Source organism: Vicugna pacos, unplaced genomic scaffold (assembly GCF_048564905.1).
Source record: "Vicugna pacos unplaced genomic scaffold, VicPac4 scaffold_19, whole genome shotgun sequence".
NCBI lineage: Eukaryota > Metazoa > Chordata > Mammalia > Artiodactyla > Camelidae > Vicugna > Vicugna pacos.
The window spans coordinates 71725900-71745408 of NW_027328740.1; the positions used below are offsets into that span (position 1 = coordinate 71725900).

Below are 19509 nucleotides of genomic sequence, written 5' to 3' on the forward strand. Positions count from 1 at the left end.
ACTTACCAGTTCTCCATCTCACAGGACTGGTCTCTCCAGAGCAGGACACGAACTCGGACCCACGATTGTAACCATGGTACTACAGTGCTTTGTGTGCTGTTTGTGTGTATAATACATTTGTTTCTATCATGAAAGGTTATTTAATAAATGATCGGTTGTCTTGTCTATCTCATTAGCTCACAATCAATCTTTATACTGTTGAATTGTACTCTTTTCCCCTGAAGAAAGGAACGGAAACAGCGGGGGTCAGAAAGAGGTGGGGCTCCATTCTTTATCTGGGATCTCATCTCATTGAAGTCCCCAAACAGGGAAAAGGAGCAAATGTTCTCTTTATCTTTTAAAGAGAGGGCTCCAGTGATGGTGACTTATTCAATTACAAAATCAAGGCTGGGGAAAGGGCACATGCAGCAACTAGAGCAGTATCAGCTGTAGGAAGGTCAAAAGTGCTCATGGGAGGGCTCAGGGGGCAGCCTCATTTAATTTCAATCAATAAAACAATAACAAACTCTAAAAATACTGGCCTACAATGGATTAGCTCTTTCTTGACATCTAGCAAGTTTCCACAGCCCACATGTAACATTATCGGGAACCAGTGAAAGGAAGAGTCCACAGACAAGGAAAATCAATGCCACAGGCAGGCTGAAACCCAGGCTGGAGTTTAGGAAGAGAAAGGGCATAGTTAAGAACTGGGGAAAGGCTGGGGAAAAAAATCATCACAAGGACTCTCAAGCATCATCCAACAATCATATAATCATTCATTCAAGAGAGAGTTACTGAGGTCGTATTCTGTGCAAGATTGTACAGCGGGTGAAGCAAGAGTGCAGCGTCCATGGTGGCAGCAAGTTGCGGGGCTCAAATACACTTCTGATCCCAGTACCTTGCACACTTGTCCTCAATATAAAGGCAAAGATAATTAAAGTAAAATAATACTCTGTAAACTCAAAGCATTGTTGAAAAAAAAAGTTAAAGAAGACCTAAATACCAGGACAGACACTCCACACACATTCCCCTATCAAAAGAAAGTGCTCTTGGAATGGCAGTGCTCCCCAGAGCGATCCGTATATTCAACGTGGTCTCGATCACAATCCCAGCGGGCTCCTCTGCAGAAACTGACTATCTGCTGCTACAATTCATATGGGAATTCGAGGATCTCAGTAACCTATACGTACTTGAAAAAGAAAAATTTGAGAGGACTTATAATTCTCAATTTCAAACCTTACAACTGTATCTCCAGGTGAGATTAGAGGCCATTGTGAAGTTATTACTGTGTTAATCCTTATTTACTAAATTCTCTACAATGAATATTACTGTTACAATAAGAAAAATAAAAAGTAAGTTATCCTTTAAAACATGCACACCGATTCATTCATTGGGAAAAAATTATTCTATCAATTAAGAGATAAATATCTATTGAAAAAGGACAACTTAAAAACAAGAGTGCATTTGCACTTTTCATAAATTGAAAACTGAAAAGCACAAAGACGTCAAGTTTCTAGGGAGACCAATGCAACATATTAATAGTTATTTTCAGAAATTCTAATTTAACAATGAAAACTCTGGAAAGGGAAAATCGTGACTGAGAGCCAACTGCAAACACATGGAGAGCAAAGGCCTAGAAATCACAGTTCCTTTAACTCTGCTCCTAACACAATAGGAGAGGAAATTCCTCACTGAGGGGACAGTGGAATCCCATGCATAAGACAGGATACACAGTACAAACTGCACTAGAATTGGGGGTGAATTTTTTAGAAGAATTCTAAAGTTACAAAATTGCTGAAAAACTATTAAAACACTGACAGAAAGATTAAAACACACAGTCATATATATTATATAGAAACATATGTAGTCTGCTCCCATGTTGCATTTAAATACAAATATATTTGTTCATTTATGGGCACTTATGACTTTATCCCTGGTAGAATATTTCAACTAAAACAAATAATCAATATAACACTCCTTTGTCAAATCTACTTGATAAGTTACTCTGCTATGTAAACATAATGTGTCTAAGATAGATCTAAAATTAGTGAAAAAGAGCTTTGTATGGCTTCTTGAACTATTCTCAAAATTCAAAGCTTAATTTTAAAACAGATCTGAACAGTAATTCTATATTACCTTTTCCGTCGTGAAATGAACAACACAGTCTGTTGTCAAAATTCTGTCCTTACAATGATTCACGAGCACCGTATCCTCACAAAACTGCTGGACAGCAAGGCACTATCCAGACACTGTGACCCAACAAATGAAACACAATGAAGACAGTGACCCTATTTTGGAGGGCTTATAGTCTGTGTCAACACCAGGGTTTTATTTGATTGGTTTGATTGGTTGGCAAAATAAAATCAATCAAGTACTTTCTTCTTTGAGCATTCTATAAGTCATGACTCTGCTGTTAGTGTCATGAGCAGGAAAGACTTAAGCATGACTTGATTAGATCAACTAGCAACAATCATCACTGGAGAGTGAGTAATAAAGAAGTTAACTGATAGCAATGCTTCTCCCTACATGAGACCTAAAATAAATCGACACTGATATCCGAAAAGAAAATGAGAATTTGAGGTCCCCAATAAGAAAAAAATCTAACAAGAAATCAAAAAAGTAAAGATTTTTTCATTAACGTTTCCTGGAAAGATTGGAGCATGGTGGTGTTGAGCTCAGATGCTAGGGAAAAACATGAGGGTCTGAATTCCCACAGCACTGGGTAGCTTTGACACTAATATGTCAGTCAAATTCTCTGCACCTCAGTCTCCGATGCATAGACTGGGGACAACAACCGCACCCATCTCCTAGAACCGTCCTAAGAATTAAGTTATTTTATATATACAAGTTTTAATAAAATACATCAGATATTAAATATTACCCCAAAAGCACAAGGAAAAATGAAAACAGAGATAAATTGGAGTTCATTAAACTTTAAAACTTTGCTTCAAAAGACACCATCCAGAAAGTGAAAAAACAACACTCAGGAGAAAATTTTTTCAAATCATTTATCTGATAAGGAATTTGTGTATCAAAAAAAAAAATTCCACAGCTCAACAATAAAAAGGCAACTCAATTAAAAAATGAAAAAAGAATCTGAAAAGATATTTTTCAAGGAAAATATACAAATGGCCAATAAGCACAATGAAACGGTGTTCAATAACATTAGCTCTAAAGGAAATCAAGTCAAAACAACTAGGAGAAACCACTTCACATTCACTACAATAGGTTAAAATCAAAAAAAGATTAACAAGCACTAATGAGGACACAGAGGAAGCGGAGCCCGCAGCCATTGCTGGTGAGGATGTAACACAGCGTGACCACTTTGGAAAACATCCTGGCACGTCCTCAGAGAGTTGAACATTTGGCTTCTGAATGATCCAGCAATTCTGCTTCCTGGGCACACAAGTAAGAGAACTGAAAACAAATGTTAACATAAAAACTCCTACAGGAATATTCACCATTACTTTTCGCCATTAATTTTCAGAGCCAAAAAACAGAAACAACCCAAATGTCTATCACGTGATGAATGGGTAAATAAAGGGGCCCAGCCATACAGTGAAATATTATTCAGCAATAGCAAAGCATAGAGTACTGACCCAGGCCACAACGTGGACAAACATTGAAAACGTTACTCAGTGTGAAAGAAGTCAGTCAAAATAGACGGTTCCACTTACATGAAGTGACTCGATTTGCATGAAATGTTCAGCACAGGCAAATCCACAGAGACAGAAGAGTGGCTCCCTGGGGCTTGGGGAGGATGGGGAAGTTGATAATGTCTGCTTATGCGTACTGGGTTTCCTGTTGGGGGGAAGAAAATATTCTAAGATTGACTGGGATGCACATTTCTGGGCATAGAGTAAAATCCGCTGTACATTTTAATGGGTGATTTGTATTAAAACTGTTAAGAACAAAAGCACCTCGGATTAGTACCTTCCATAGTAAATGCAAATTGCTAACATTTATTACAGGAAGAAGAAACTGCCCTCAGCATGAAAGCAGGAGATCAGCAAATATTAGTTAACCGAAATTGGACAAGAGCATTTCACTTGAAACTGTTGCTGAGTGTACAAGAAATATTCAGACATGACAAGGAAAATCAGTTTGACATCACGAAGAAGCATTCTGCTTCAAATGCAAATCAAGGATTCGGCAAGCCCAGCTGCTACAAATGACCAGAGAAGAAACCTGGTTCTTAAAACAAGCACCAGAGCCAACAAGGAAATGGTGGTGAGGAAAGCAGGCGGCCTAAAATCTGGAACAGTGTGCTACAAATAATTTCTCCACTGAAAATTCAAAAATAAAATGAAAGTGATGTAATGCTGTGTTGAACTCACGTGAATGGGCTTCCTGCAGTGCTTGACAGTTCTGTAACCCCGAATGACTCAGGAGAATCAGCATGGCTCCTGGGAGTCCCCAAGTAACTGCCCATCAGCACGCTGACCACCATCACATCTGCCAGGGTTGAATTGCAGAGAAGAGAGCAACCTCTGAAAGGCACAGGGAATGTTGACAAGGGAATAAAAGGCTGCGGTCAATCCTGGGACAGAGGCCCTGTGAGCAGAGGCCAGAAGGCTGCAGGTGAACTGGAGTGGCCCTGGGGCAGGAAGGGACCACAGGGGAGCATATCTCAATTATCTCCTCTCTCTCCCTCGGGTAGGAGGGATAAAGCCTGCATCCTTCTCACCTGGAACTGTGGGTTCTGGCTGGCGGAAGTCTTACCGACACGGAATGAATTTCTCAAGACTGTGGAAAAAGGAAAGAAAGCGAGAGGGATTAGGGAGCCAAATCCACGAGTCTCTCAAATGCTCCCATATTTATTGTGTATAATCAAAGTAAAAAGTCAATAACAGTTGTGAGATAGTAGGCAGGAACTTGGGGAAAGAAGGGATGAGACAGAGATTGTAGACTCCACCATGAGTACTAAGGCTTAGTTTACCTTTAGGGAAGTCATGGGCTGAGGGGAACAAGATACATTTTTTAGACATGTTCATTACAAAGCAGACCACCAGACCAGCCTGGTCCCTGTTTTGGGGATAATAGACTATCTAACACCACGCAGGCCTGGCGTTTATAGCTGAGGGCCTGGGTCATTGCTGTGCAATAAGCAGTGTGCTATCTATAACCTCAAATATGCAAGCAAGGCATTGTCTCTGCTTTTTATGGCAAGGAGACAGGAGTGAGGATGCACAGGTGTTTGCTTTAAAGCAGTTAATAAGCACATTTTTTTTCTTAAAGTTGACAGGCGGCTGCGATGTGTTACAACTTGTTAACTCAATCATGGGCTCCCACATGGAACCATTATGGAGGACATCCTAGGATGACAAATCCTGGCTCTGGATCTTTTCCTGCCAGCTTCGGCCACTCCAGCAGGGTCTAGACACATCCCTGAATAATGATCCCACAGAACCACCTAAACTCTTAACTCCTGGTGCTTGAAACTTAATTTTAGCTCTACACAACTTAATGTAGAAAAGTTTCAGAAATAAAAGATATTATATTCTTTTTATATCTCATCACTGATTTTTCTGATTGCTCTAAGCTGCTTCTACATGGTAAAGCACCTAATTCTGCAGGTGAATTCAGTACTTTCCTTTAGGCATAACTAGACAGTCTGGGCTGTCTGACTTCTATTAGTCAAATACCGATACACTTAATTGATTTCTTTGTTCATCAATTTCAGCCTGGAGGTGAGGGTCTATCACTATTTTCCTCAGCCCACCCTCTACTCTTTTCTCATCAGCATCTCAGGCCTCCTGAAAACAAAACAAAGCATTTGTTTCCCTTCATCTACACTTTCCACAAAGGCAACAGGAATCATCATGCCTAGAGAATGAATTCAACACAAATGTTAAAACAAAAATCTATAAACCTGAAGCAACTCCATCTCCGACTCATGATACACAATGACATGAGAGTAAGTGTGTCAGGTACAAAGCATGCGTGAGCCTGACCACCTCATTTCTATTCTTCAAAGGAAGGAAGGTTTTCGTATTTTTTATTATCATTCTTTGTCATTGTTTCTGATTAAGCCAAAAAATTTTTTATGAAATAATTAAGCACTGCAATAACAGATTTTCGCTGTATCAATTACAGAAGGAATTCAGAGGGGATAGGAAAACCCACCTCTGTAAAAAATGCAAAATTCCTTCCCCTGTTAAGAACACGAATACAAAATGCAACAGAGAATTCAAATTCTTGTGGAGAGGACAAAAGCCACAGAATCAAAGCAAAGTCATTATTATGACTCAATCCAAAATTCACTGGACAAACATGCTCAATGCATTCAAATAATTTTTAAGGCACACTGCAAACCATTCACTTAATTATCTACAGGCTAGAGGAAGAATTTCCCTCTATAACAGACAACATAAATCAATAGGTTGCCCCACCAAACAAGGAAGAAACCTCAGGTTTTTTGCAGTTCTGATAAATCAGCAAGTTTTAAAGATCAAAATCCAGAAATTTTAAACATTCATTCACACCAGAATGAATCAAGCACTTAAAAAAAATAAATAACCCAAAGAAACTAAACACATTGATCACGTACCTGGATCAATGAGAAATTCTTGTACAGCTGGGAAAAAAAGAACAGTCTATAGACTTATACTTGAAAAATAAAACTACTTTTAAAGATAACTGCTAAAACACATTTCATCATTCATGTTGCCTTGAAAAATCTGAGGCACTTGTCTCTGATCAGAAAAGCAATTCTGAGTATTAGTATGTTACAATTCAGTGCCAGTTTGCTTTAGAAGAAAAAAGAAAAGCTACTGTTTCTCATCTTGCACAAAGTTTAAAGAACCTCCCTGCCTCTATCTCCTCCCATTTTCTAAGCTCATGCTCCCCAACCCTTCTGAAACAATTATGAGAACCTCTTATTCCCACCAATATGCCAAATCACAAAAGAGTATCAATTTATTTGTGTAAATATATACCTACACCTTGAACTGGAGGAGAAAGATTTCAGAAGGCTATATGGAACTTATTGCTATATTCCTGAAATCACACACATACACGTTCACAGAGACACAGACATATACAAACTGAATTACTGGGCACTTCACAAGCTAAGGACTTACAACTTCTAGAAGATAACTTTGTAGTTAGTTTAAAATACAAAACGGTCAGCTTTTGAAAGCCTTGAACATTGCAAAATCATCCAAATATCAATGAGATCCAATTAGCCTTCTCTGTAGAATGTAATTCCCCATGATGGCAAAGCAGACCCTAAGAAGTAGTGGATCCAAGACTCGTGTTTTTCACTAGCTATGATCGTTTTAAAACACGTAAACAGATTTAGAAAGGTATGTCCCCATGACATTTATTCTTATTGAGATGGCATATGTATTCAATTGTCTATGCAGAAAATAGGACCCATGATGGTGTTTAAGAAATATTTTGTGTATTGAAATATTTATTTTTAAGTGCAGACAAGGAGGGTGGGTATTACTCCATTGTAGAGCACCTTTTGTGCACGCACATGTTCCTGGCTTCAATCCCCTGTACCTTCATGAAAATAAATAAATACAAGTGCTTACTTAAAAATAAGAATAAATTTATATAAAAAAATAAATGCAGACTAAAAACCACTGCAATCTAGGAGCCACAATTATAATAAAAAACAAGTGTTTCTATCAAATATTGACTATACGCCAATCACAGAGACAACCAAAAGTCACACCTGACAACCATCACGTGTGATTCTCAGCAATCCTACTAAGTAGACACGGATGAGAAACCCGGCTCTGCGGATGAGGAGACGGAGCTCGGAGGAGCCGGGGACACTGACCGTCCTGCTCCCCGTGACACCGCGTCAGCCCAGGGCAAGCGCTGACAGAGCTGCACTGAGGGGACACCCAGCTGCATGGAACCATGGGGGATTGGGGAGTCCTAGAAAATACTCAAAAGTGTTCAATGAAAAACCAGCTCAAATATGTTACTCTGTGCCCCATCCTCTAAACACAGAACATGTCTGGGACCTTTTTGATGCCTCCGTGTCCTTTCTGCCATCATCAGTTACGTGCCCTCTCAGCGCGACCAGTCATGAACTGGACCCCATACGAAGTGCACTCAGATGGAAGAGCTTTAAAAGCTGTTTTATGAAGTTTGTAAGACTCTGTCTATTCCTCACACAGGCGGTCATCCAGCACTACTCACCTGTGCGGATGTACCACCTGAAATCACACCTTTCTGCTTTTTAAAATCCCTTCATGTAATACAGACTTTTAAACAGCAAAGAAGCAGCTCAACCACAGACAGTGGACATCTTTTCACCAAACGGACTCAAACAGCCCATCGGACTACCTGGAAGCCCTTTTCTTCTATTAAACCCACTTCCAGGTACTTCATCTGATTGGTGGACTCGGCCTCTGAATGGCCTACTCAGAGAGATCCCATCCTTACATCCGGGGGTGGGAGAGGACCCTGCTGCTGGGAGAAATCAGTGAGGAAGGTGGACATCCTCCAGCCATTTCTGCACGGGTAGAAATGCCATATGCTCAGAAATTATACCGTCAGCACCCCTGGGCTCCCATGGACTGGTTTCACATTAAGCAAACTTATGACACACTGATGCAAGAAAACCAGAAATTTAATTTATTAATGTAACAGGAGATGTGAAACTACAAACCAGATTGAAATATCAGAGTTCAACCATGAGTACAGATTCTCCTCCACGGCCCAATCTCGGGCAGGCAGTCACATGGCAAGCGTGGACAGAAGCAGAGCAGGAAGGGTTTCTAGATTAACTCAATGGACTAAATTTCTGTTATAAGAACAGATCTACTGCCTGGAAAACAATTAATGCCAATCACGGGGCACACTCCATGGACAGTGGCTGAAACACGACTGTGAGTACCTGTATAACTCCACTTTCCCTGTCCTTTCTGGTCTAACTGGTGCAGAGGTACAGAGATCCAGGGATGCAGATACCTGTAAACACCCAAAGCCCATCCCTGGGAGCCTGGAAACCAGATAGCCAGGATTTAAATCCCAGCTCTGCCACTTACTAGCTCTGTTACCTTGGCCAAATTACTTACCCTCTGTGTGCCTCAATTTCCACACTGTAAACCTGGGATAACAATCAAATCTTTCTTACTCGCTTGTTGTGAAAATTGGAGGATTCATTTCTGTAAAACTCTCAGAAAAGAATGTAGCACATTTTTGGTGCCCAACAAATTTCAATTTAATAAGAAAGTGATTTACAAGTCTCCCATCTAATCATCTTCTGTGTTTCATGACTATTCTGAGTCCCAAAGGAAATCCTTATTTCCCCTCTTATAAACTCTTGAGGAGCACCCTTCTGTTTCAAGCCACCACCTGTTTAATCTGAGGGGGAATTCCCTCCTCCCCACTCCTCTGGTCCATGGGAGACTGCTTCTCCCTTCACACCCCTGACCACTGGCCCACGGCTAGCCCTCCTCACACTAACAGATTGAGGTGTGAGTCCGGGGAGACAAGCAGGGCATATGAAAGCTTTCCTTCCCCTCCAGTGTTGGCCACCCTTAGGAAGCAGCCGGGATGCTCAGTTCCATGGCAAGACAGTCCTGTGCATTATGGGTCAGAATCTCTCAAGGGAATGCTCGCTGTGGACCAGAGTTACCTGGGACTGCGTAAGTCTCTAATTCTGGGACATAGTGTCATGACACTCACTCTCCCACAGCCCTGAATTTCATGGAGAACGTGGCTTCATCAGTAATAAAGGAGACATTTATCGCCTGCCTGTTCTTCTTTGTCATCTCTCAGTTGGCTGCTGGACACAACATGTGTATAAGTATTGGGTCCCCTTAAGCCCCAACATATATGAAGTAACAAAAATTCTGTGGCTTAACATTGGTTCAGGGCGACTGTGTAAATGTCCTGACTCTGCTGATGCTAAATTATGTGTATAGGAACTATGGAACCTCCTCAAATATCTTTCATCATAAAACCAGCTTTTCTTATTTTCCTGTTTCTCAGTAATTGCCAAAGACTATCAAATGATGGCTTCACACCAAACAGCAGTTAAGATTATGAGCCCTCTTGTCACACACACTGTGCTAAACACTTTACATAATTTCTAATTCTCACAATTCTACAAAGCAGAAATGAGTGTCCCCATCTCACAGACGAGGGAAAAACTCAGAAAGAACTGACTCAGGATCACGTAGCTCAGTGGCAGCGCGTGCACGCAAACCCAAGTCAAAACACCACACCCCTTTGTATATGTACCAAATCTCCTACCACCCATTGACACACAGCGGTGGGGATAATACTTAGGGAACTCAGTACACTTTTCAGCTTTAAGGTGCTCCAGAGGCCGCTTCTAGCTCTTTTATAAAATCCCGGCTCACTGGTTTCTAACACTGCAAGGAAAGTCCGATGTTGCAACTGTTTGCACAGGAAGTCTGAAATGTTCACAGCGAGATGATAGAATAAAACTAAGACATAAGCAGAATAATAGTTCCAGGTAGTCAGACATAATGGACATTGTGCTACCCTGAAGCACTAAGCAAAGGAATCAAAAAAAAAAAAAAAACGTTTAAGACTTCCTTTACAAACAGGAAAGTTAAGACTGTAAGAAGGTGCAACAGCGCCACCTATGGCTTAAAAGGCCTTCCTGGTTGCCTGGAAAGGTGCAACACAAAAATTGCCTGTGGATCAGAAACAAGAATCAGATAACTAAAAGCTTATGTAGCACATACTGCTCTCCTAGTCCTCATGTCTTGCACTGTAGCAAAAACCAACAGACCTGTACTAGGCCTATATTCATAAAAGTCATGTCTGTATTTTTCCAACAGGAGGTAATCTAAGTATCTTGCAAAATACTTCTCAAAGAGCCAGGAAATCATAGAAGTGTATTGAAATACAAAAACATTTATTTACATATTAAAACAGCATGAGCTTTTTTCTATTAAAAAAGCTGACATGTCAAATCAATGTTTTGATATTTTAAAACCTATTAAGAGTGCAGAAAAATAAATCAAAATTTTCTTTAATCACAAAAGAGAGAAGCTTATTCCCTGAAAATGATCAATGTGGATTTTTCTAAACTTAATGCTTCTGGTCAGAGTCCTACGAATTTAAATGTCTGAGTGTATAGTTACACGGCAGCATGAACACTGAGTTGTAACAATACACATTCTGTGTAAATAATCTTCAAGGTCGTCTGCTTAAGTCAATTTAACTAGTCCCTGTCTCAATAGAATGATACAGATTTCATTAAAACTTCATACTGCACGCACACACACACACAAAACCCTGAATCCTTGTTACTTTAAGCCATATTCATATATATCCATATTGAATATGCATCAGAAACAAGCCACCCTCTTTAGTATTCACAGTTGATCCTTCTAAACTATCTGTCATTGTGACAGCACATTTTTACTAAGCAGCTCTTGGATGCTTTGTATACAAGGCGTCTACCTCTCACAGTCAGACATGGTAAACGGCATCACTCAAATTTCACAAATGAGGAAATATACTTAAGCCATGGAAACAACGTACATATTTATCATCAGGAAAGAAAAGAGTAAAGATTTTACTTTCAATATGCACTGACAAACTTTTCCTCCATACTAAGACTACATACATAAAACAAATTCAGTCATTGTAAATTATTCTGTCAATAAGCACCACTAGAGAAAAACAAGCAACATCATTAGCAATGATTGGACTTTCAAAGCCCACTCCTATTTTGCACTATAATCATTTTTAATGTTTTGTTTTTAGTGCTTACATAGCACTAATATAAAGAAAACATAAACTATTTAAGTCATTACCTGAGAATGCAACATTTGTGAAAATGTACAATTTTAATTTATGCCGCTCTGTCTCACATTCTCACTGGTGTCTCTCCTTTGAAGGCCTCATCAGGCTGAGATCGCCAAAATCGGTCATTTATGGACTCACAGGAGTTCGGGAAACCACTCAACGGGAGGCTGATCAGAGGAGAAATTGAGAATGCATCCTGTGCAGCCTGGATTCCAGCACCGAGCTAGGCACCGCCAGCTGCGTTTGATTTGGGACAAGCTGCCCACCTCTCAATCCCTCAGCTGCAAAAAGGAGACATTGATACCTACCGTCAAACACCTGCTTTGAAGTAAAACATGAGAAAAACAGTTTAGCCTTTGGTAGGTGTCCACTCACAGCAAGCTTGGTCATTATGATGATGAGGATTACTTTTAATAAGTTAAGCTAGACCAAAAATTAGAAATCACCATAAAGGAGAAACATTTTAACTCAATAAGCATTTCCTTTTGAATGGATTGATAAAAGTTCTAATGATTTTTTTAATAAACCAAATTTTGTCCATTAATTTTAGATTTACCGGTTTATGGACAAGTCTCCAAAAAAAGAATTAGAGGCCTCTAACCTCTGAATACTAAGAAAGTAAAGTTTAAAAAAATTATGGGGGAGAGTATACCTCAGTTGAGAGAGTATGTGCTCAGCACGCATGAGGCCCTCAGTTCAGTCCCCAGTAACTCCATTTAAAAACTTTTATTTAAAAAAAAGGAGAATTAAAGGAAAAAGATGGAGGACTACAGAATTTTTTTAGAGAATCCACTCAGATTTAAGATGGGGAAAAAATATCCATTTCTCACAGGAAATCTTGAGAACTATGTAAACCGGATCTGAGTTGTCTAGTCTTTAACATTATTCATGAATTCATATTACCAAGTCTTAAAACTACCTGATAACCCACAGTGGTGATAGTGATCATAAAACCTGACAATGCGGATCGAACTCCGGCTAGGACTGCTCTGTTCTGACATCTCTGCCCCTGAGGCCTCACCAGGCTGAGAGCACTAAATTTTGTCATTCATGAGCATCTCGTGTAAGTCTTCCACTTGTGCTTCTCAGTCTCCTCTCACCAGCCCCTCTGAGGGAAGCACTGTTATCATCTTCCCCACACGCAGATAAGGTCACTGAGGTACAGAAACTAAACCTGCTCCAGGTCACATCGGCATTAAAGGACGTCTGTATTTCTGCTGTTTTGCGGTTGACAAAGGAATCTGAGATATCAATACAAGATAGACTGTTAAATAATCAAGTCTGTCAGCTCTTCACCTCAAAGAGCAGATACTATAAATTCCTGATGTAGGATGAGGCTGCTGCCACAAAATGACTCAGCTAGAAATTAATATCCAAGATGAAGCAGCGGATACACATAAATATTCATGACTGTCAACTCCTCTCACGGGTCTTGGCCCTTCACTGCCTGAATGGGGGTGAAATCCCCACCCGTGTCTGGGAGGGTAGCGCGGCTCTTCCAAGTCTCACCCAGGCTTCACAGGCTGTTTCCCCCTACAGACTGTCCTAAATGATTAAAAAGCTCACAAGATTTTTACACCAGCCAAAACTGAAAGACATTTCTGCATATGGAGCACTTTCTCAGGCTTAAACCATTTTTGCCTACACTCAGCAAGGGGGAAAAAAGAAACATGACTCTGCAAAGTCTCTTAGCCTTACCACTCACAGGAGTTGAATGGTCTCAGCACAAGATGACCCTTCACATTACAGGATGAGAACAAAATAAAGCCGCCCCAACAACAAGCACTCCCAGAGACAGCGCTCAGCAGTCTTCTGCACACTCACGGTTGTGCAGCCCTCACCACCATCTATTTCCAGAACACTTCATCACCCCAATAGAACACCCCTGTCACTAGCAGTCACTCCACAACCCCCCTCCACCCAGCCCCTTGCAACCATCATCTGCTCTCTGCCACTGCATGAGCCAATTCTGGGCATTTCTAAGATCACTGAAATCAACAATATGTGGCTGTTTGTGTCTGGTTCCTTTCAGTTAACGTGCTGTTATCAAGGCTTTCCCATGTTGAAGTGGTATCAGCATGTCTCTTTTTTTTTGAAAATGTTAAACTTTATTAGAAGGTGGTAAATACTATAAAAACATAGTAGAGTGGGGTATAAGGGATGGGGTTTCAAAGGGAAAAGGCCGGGTTGAGCAGTCAGGGTGGACTACCCAGAGCAGATGGCTTTTTTCATATTCCCCTTTATTTATTTTTTCTTTTTTATTCACTCTTATGTCTGAATAATATTCCACTAAATGGAGATACTACATTTTGTTCTTTCATTCAGCAGCTATATATGGACGAGGTCCAGAAGAATGAGTGTAAGTGGTGGCTAGCAGGGATGGCATTTAAGCAAAGGGCAAGATGTGCTTTCAAAAAAAAAAGTGAACAATCAGAGGCACAAGGAAATTCAGCGCGTTTCTGAGAAAGTGCATGGTTGCTTCAGTAGGACTGCCATGCAGGGCTGTGGGGGATAGTGACAGGAGACACAGTGAGGGAGTCACCTGAGAATATTCCCCACTGCAAGCAGCTCAGCCAATTCTCCTCCCTCATCCTGTATTTTAGAGACATTTTTGCTAGCTTTTCTCTTATTTCAAGTAACAGTACTTTAGTTACACATCTGATCATCTGCATCAGACCACATTAGCTCCAAGCCACAGAAAATCATTCACTGACCGGAGCAGCTCCAAGACATAACATTGATGGACCAGGGAGTCCTGCAGCATCCCATCCTGCAGGCACAAACCACACATGTTCCCTGGTGATGTCCGGAAAGTAAAATGCATGGAAATATCTCACTGCTGCTGCACGACATCTGCCCACAAATTGCCCCCAAATCATGCTGGCACAGCACTACTCAACCCTCGCACTACCCCCCAAAAAAAAAAAAAAAGAGAGAGAGAGAGAAAAGAAAAGAAAAGAGAAGAAAAGAAAAGAAAAGAAAAGAAAAGAAAAGAAAAGAAAAGAATAAAGCTAAGAAAGCAAATTTAGGCTCTTCCATTGAAAACCAGCAACCATCACTGCCAGTATCTGAGCTGGAATGATCCTGACTTCAAAAACCACTGTGCAGTTACTATTCAAATGTGACAGACATATATGTATTTCACTTAGATGATATTACAATAGGATTTTTCTTTTCAAAATTTCCAGTTGCAACAATAGCACAAGAAAGTTTATGTTTCATTTTTTAAAAAAAATCAATTATTTTCCACTTTGTTAATTTTGAATCTATTATTATTTTATAAAGGGAGCTATGCTGCAGATTATAAACCAAATATCTGGCTTCTGCAAACAAGACCTATATGACTTCACTATTTCAGAGCAAGCTTTAATGATGCTTTCAAATTGGGGGCGCTCACTAACAGCTCTTTAAATACTGTCAAAGATGTGCTATTATGTAATGCAAAGGGTCTACCTACACATCAACTCAGAAACCAAAGAAACTACACGAAAGCCTTAGTTTATCATTTTAAAATATTCCTATTATTTTGAATATTAAATTTCTTAAAGATAAGATATTTTTTGAGAAAGACATCAGTTGTATTAAATTTCCTCTCACCAAGAAAGCAATCTTTATCAAGAATTACTACCCCTATGAAAATCCAAAAGACAGGACGTTTCTAGCTAAGTTAACTTACAGATCTCAACACAAGCCTAAATCCTATCTGCTCTCACTTGAACGAGCCCAGCAAAGTCCTGGGCTACTCTGGAACTTAGCTCTTCTGTTCCATATGTTGGCAGAGCTAAGATCATCACACAAGGCAGGGAAGGAGAGAAGAGGTAAGTCCACCTGGCGGCCTCCATCTGTTTACTTCCAGCCACAAGGTGTCGCTAGAGCGACCCCGCTAACAAGCCCTCCACACAAGGAAACCCGGCATCCACTCTGCCCCTGCGGTCCCCAAGCAGTCCCGACGCCCCTCTCCCACTGGTGGCCTCCGAGCCTGTGAATGGTCTTCTAATGACCCTCCCAGTTGGTCACACCCTCCCCCTCTTCCCCGCTACACACACACACACACACACACACAGCCAAGGCAGCCTTCCCAAAGCACAAATTTGATTACATCTCCCCCACTTCAAACCCATCAGAGGCTCCCTGGTAGAGTTCTAGCCCCACCCCCGACCCTGCTTGTCCATCCTCACCTCAGTACCAGGTCCCCAGTGACCTCAGGGGCCCCGTGACCTGCTGCTACTTCCCACTAGCCTCCAGGCTCATTTTAACTGTTTGTCAAGGAAGTCTTCCTTCCCTCCAACCTCCGCACTTTGGATTAGGTGCCCTGCTGTGTTAATAAAACATTTTAATCTAAGTCAACTTCTGACACTGCTAAGCTCTCAAGAAGCAAGTACATTTTGCTTACTACTGTGGGTCCACCCCCTCTCCCCTAGACACTCAGAATTGCGTGTTTTGTGAATAAAAGAATGAAGGGGTGGGACTCAAAAGGACAGGCAGAGCTGCTCTCCTAAGGGTCACTTCCTGCTGACACCCTTCACTGCCTCTTCTGTGTCAGTTCTAGTAAAAACCAAGCTCCTCCAAAGCCCTCCACCCCTAGGCCCTCTCCAGTGTCCTTCAAAGCAGGGTCACCCACCACCCTGGACCACACAGGGCAGTCTCCCCGAGTCCCCACCCCACAAGCCTCCAGGCCTCTACCCGGGCTGCTCCTGCCACCTGAGTCACCCTCTTGATTCCTTCCCCTGGCTGACTCTTACTCTGTCCCCAGAACTGAATGTAGAGCCAATTTCTTCCAGGAAGTCCTCCCTGATGATGTCCTTTAGCTCTTGGCTGGGCTCCATCTACAGCAGCACTGCTTGGCGACCAACTGGTATTTGTCCACCTGCTCTTATGAGACCATGACCTCTTGGAGGCCACGTGGGAAAAAGGAGTGAGGTGACAAGAGGGGTGGGAAGAGCAAACAGGAAAGTCGCAGCTCAAGTCCCAAATTCAAGGATTCTGTCTCAGATAAAAAGAATAAACTGTTTCATACGTGTGTCATTTGGCTATGATTTTTGTGGCTCATGGAAAACAAGAGCTTGGTGTTCAAGCCTGAAATCCAAGTTACATGCAAAGAAATGTATATATTCATATCCAAAGGAAACCAGAGCTGCTCAACAACACTTTGCAGTTAAAATCCAAAGGAACTTTGATAAAGGCAATCTCCCTCTCTCTCTTTATTTTTATTTATTTATTTTTTTTGGTATCATATAGTTTTAGAAGTATTTGTATAACTAAGTGATGGCTACAGCCTATGATTCTGCACTGGAGTGTTTGGGGCTAAGGAAGCCCAGATTACATGCACTGTGTAAATGCAATCACACCAACACAATGACAGGCGCCCTAGTGGCTGAGCTGAAGTTCCAAAGCAGAGAACCTTATGTTGGAAGACAGCTCTCAGTAGAAAGTAAGAAATGCAATGTTCTGTACTCAATTTCATTAGCTTTATGAGCCATTAACAGATAGTATGTCTTGTCTAATGAAACCCCAAAATATATTGTCATCTTCGATTTTCTCCATCTGACTGTTTTATGCTAAATTTGGATATCAAACCCTCACTCCATACGGAAAGCTCAGGCCTTAGCTGCAGCACAGTTACATCCCGTGGAAGAAAGCCGATCAAGGGAGAACAGGAGAGTTTCCCTTCAGAAGCTGCTAAGTGTGGTTTTGCACCTGTATGTCATTTACAACCACGCCATCGTCAAAGGAGTAAGACCTTACATCTGTGGGGCAAAAAGCACTGCGGTGGTTCTGAACCATGAAAGAACACTGAGCTTTGTGCAACAGTCCTGAGGCACTTAAAGCGTACTTTCTCTGAAAGGCTCCGAAACTGACTCACTTCACCATTTCAGGTACAACCGGAATTAGTAGAGAGAACATGCCCTTGAAGTCTGACAAGGCCCTGCTGGAATCCTGCTACAGCATTTACTAGCTGCTAAATGAACCAATTCCTTAAACCTCTGAGGAGGCTTCCCAATCTTCAAAACGGGGCTGCCACCGCCCACTTGGGAGGCATGGATGTGAATGCAACACGCAAGTAGGGCGGCCGACTGGTACGTGACACGGGGCCTGGCTAGTTTCCCTCCGCTGCCCTTCTCCCCCTTTAAACTTGCACTGTTCCCCCTGGTAAGGGTGAAGCCCCAGGAACAGACTGCCCGATTCTTCTGTATATCCCCGGATACATACCTTACCCTTAGGAGGTCAGAAAAACAACTGCCTCCTCCCCAGTCACTATCAATATTCTTAAGAGTCTGGGTTTTTTTAACTCTATGTTTCAGGGAGACTATTCAAGAATTGTTCAACCACCGTTCTCCAGGTTGGCTCCTCTCCCAACGCCCATCCCTTCTTACCTCAAATCTTCTGTCTGATTGCCTTTTGTTCGTGGGAAAGAGAGTCCGCTAGGGTGCAGACTCCCTAGGCCTCCCTCCCTTCATCACAGGAGAGTGTGACTACATTCTCCCAACTCCCCACTCCGACTCCAGCTTCTGAGGAGTTTCCCCTTCTGGACCCTGCAGCTTCTGGATCGTCCCAAGACGCGCACACGTGGCCAAAACCCTCTCTTCAGATTTCTTCCTGTGTGGCCCTGCCCACCCCCCAGAACCTTAAGGATAAATGCCATTGCTCTGAAAATCACAAACGCCGCTGACTGACACACCAAAGCTGCATGGTCCGGGCTTTCCTCCAAACCAGGCACAGCCCTGCCCCCCCTCAGACACAGTCTGCACCTCTTGAGATGAGCTGATCCACTTGCACGGCTGTGAACACCAGCTAAGAATGACGAATCCCAATGTGTATCTCTAGTCCGGCTCCTTCACCTGAGCCCCAGGCTCATAGACACGAGTGCCTCTTGGAAGTCCTAACTTGGATGACAAATGGCATCTTAAAAATGCCATATGTCAAAAAAAAAAGGCCTTATGTCCACCATTTACTCTAGACTTCGATTCCTGGCAGGTACCTCCCAGGCTCCCCATTTTAGTAACAGCCCCAGCACCCACCTAGGTGTTTGAGGTCACATTCAATTTCCACTGTTCCCTCCACCTGGCCCTGCCCTGGAATCAGTCTTGTTATTTCTGTCGCTAAGCCAGTCTCAAGTCTGGTTCTGCAGGGAGCACGATGGAAACCCACAAGCTCACAGCAAGGTGCACTGAGTCACAGTCCTCCGAAGGGAGTTCCCTGGAGGGGGAGGCATCTCCTGCTGCCAGTCACCTCAGAAGGCACTGGATTCTCACAAAGAAGGACCAGAAAAAGGACTCAAGGATCTCCCGTGATCTGAGGTTTGAAGGGCCCGAGGTCTGGGGGAGCTCCTAGTTAGCTGACACTCCTGTCAGTGAGCAGATGAGGATGGTAGGAACCCAGGCAAGTCTGTTCTCGCTCCGACCCCTTTTCTCTCGGGAGCCACGGGAAAGGCCAGTTTCCAGGGCACAGACCGGCCATCACAGATCCCAGCCTGCATTTGCCAACCCAGACAGCCTAGACTCCTACTTGCGACTCTTACTTCTGTTCTGTTCCCCCCCAGAATGTGATGGACTCTTTCAGAAAGTCTGGACTGTCTCAAGCGAGACCAAGTCAGTGAAGGATGAAGTGTCCACATTTGGACCAGAGCATGAAAGGAGAAACAAGGCCTCATGTCCAGCATGACGGTGGTGGCCAAGCCCTTTCCCTGGGTGAGATGAACCAGGGTCGGGGTGAGAATGCAAGGTCCCTTCACGGCTGACAGGGGTGTTGGAGACTCACTACCGCAAAATAACC

The 19509-nt window shown here is 42.2% G+C and overlaps 1 protein-coding gene across 3 annotated transcripts in view; it reads right to left on the minus strand.

Annotated features, from left to right (window-relative positions):
• The window catches only part of LOC140693508 (uncharacterized), a 234737-nt gene that overhangs the window by 206442 nt on the left and 8786 nt on the right, over nt 1–19509 (minus strand). The window contains exons 2-6 of one of the 3 annotated variants that reach the window (XM_072957326.1): nt 4667–4725; nt 4317–4469; nt 3657–3780; nt 2116–2228; nt 7–218 (exon numbers count right to left, since the gene is read on the minus strand). The gene's annotated coding sequence lies outside the window, so the exon portion shown is untranslated. Of the gene's footprint in view, nt 1–6; nt 219–2115; nt 2229–3103; nt 3397–3656; nt 3781–4316; nt 4470–4666; nt 4726–19509 lie in introns of those variants that run through there. The other 2 variants (XR_012069262.1, XR_012069261.1) reach the window with 2 other exon arrangements.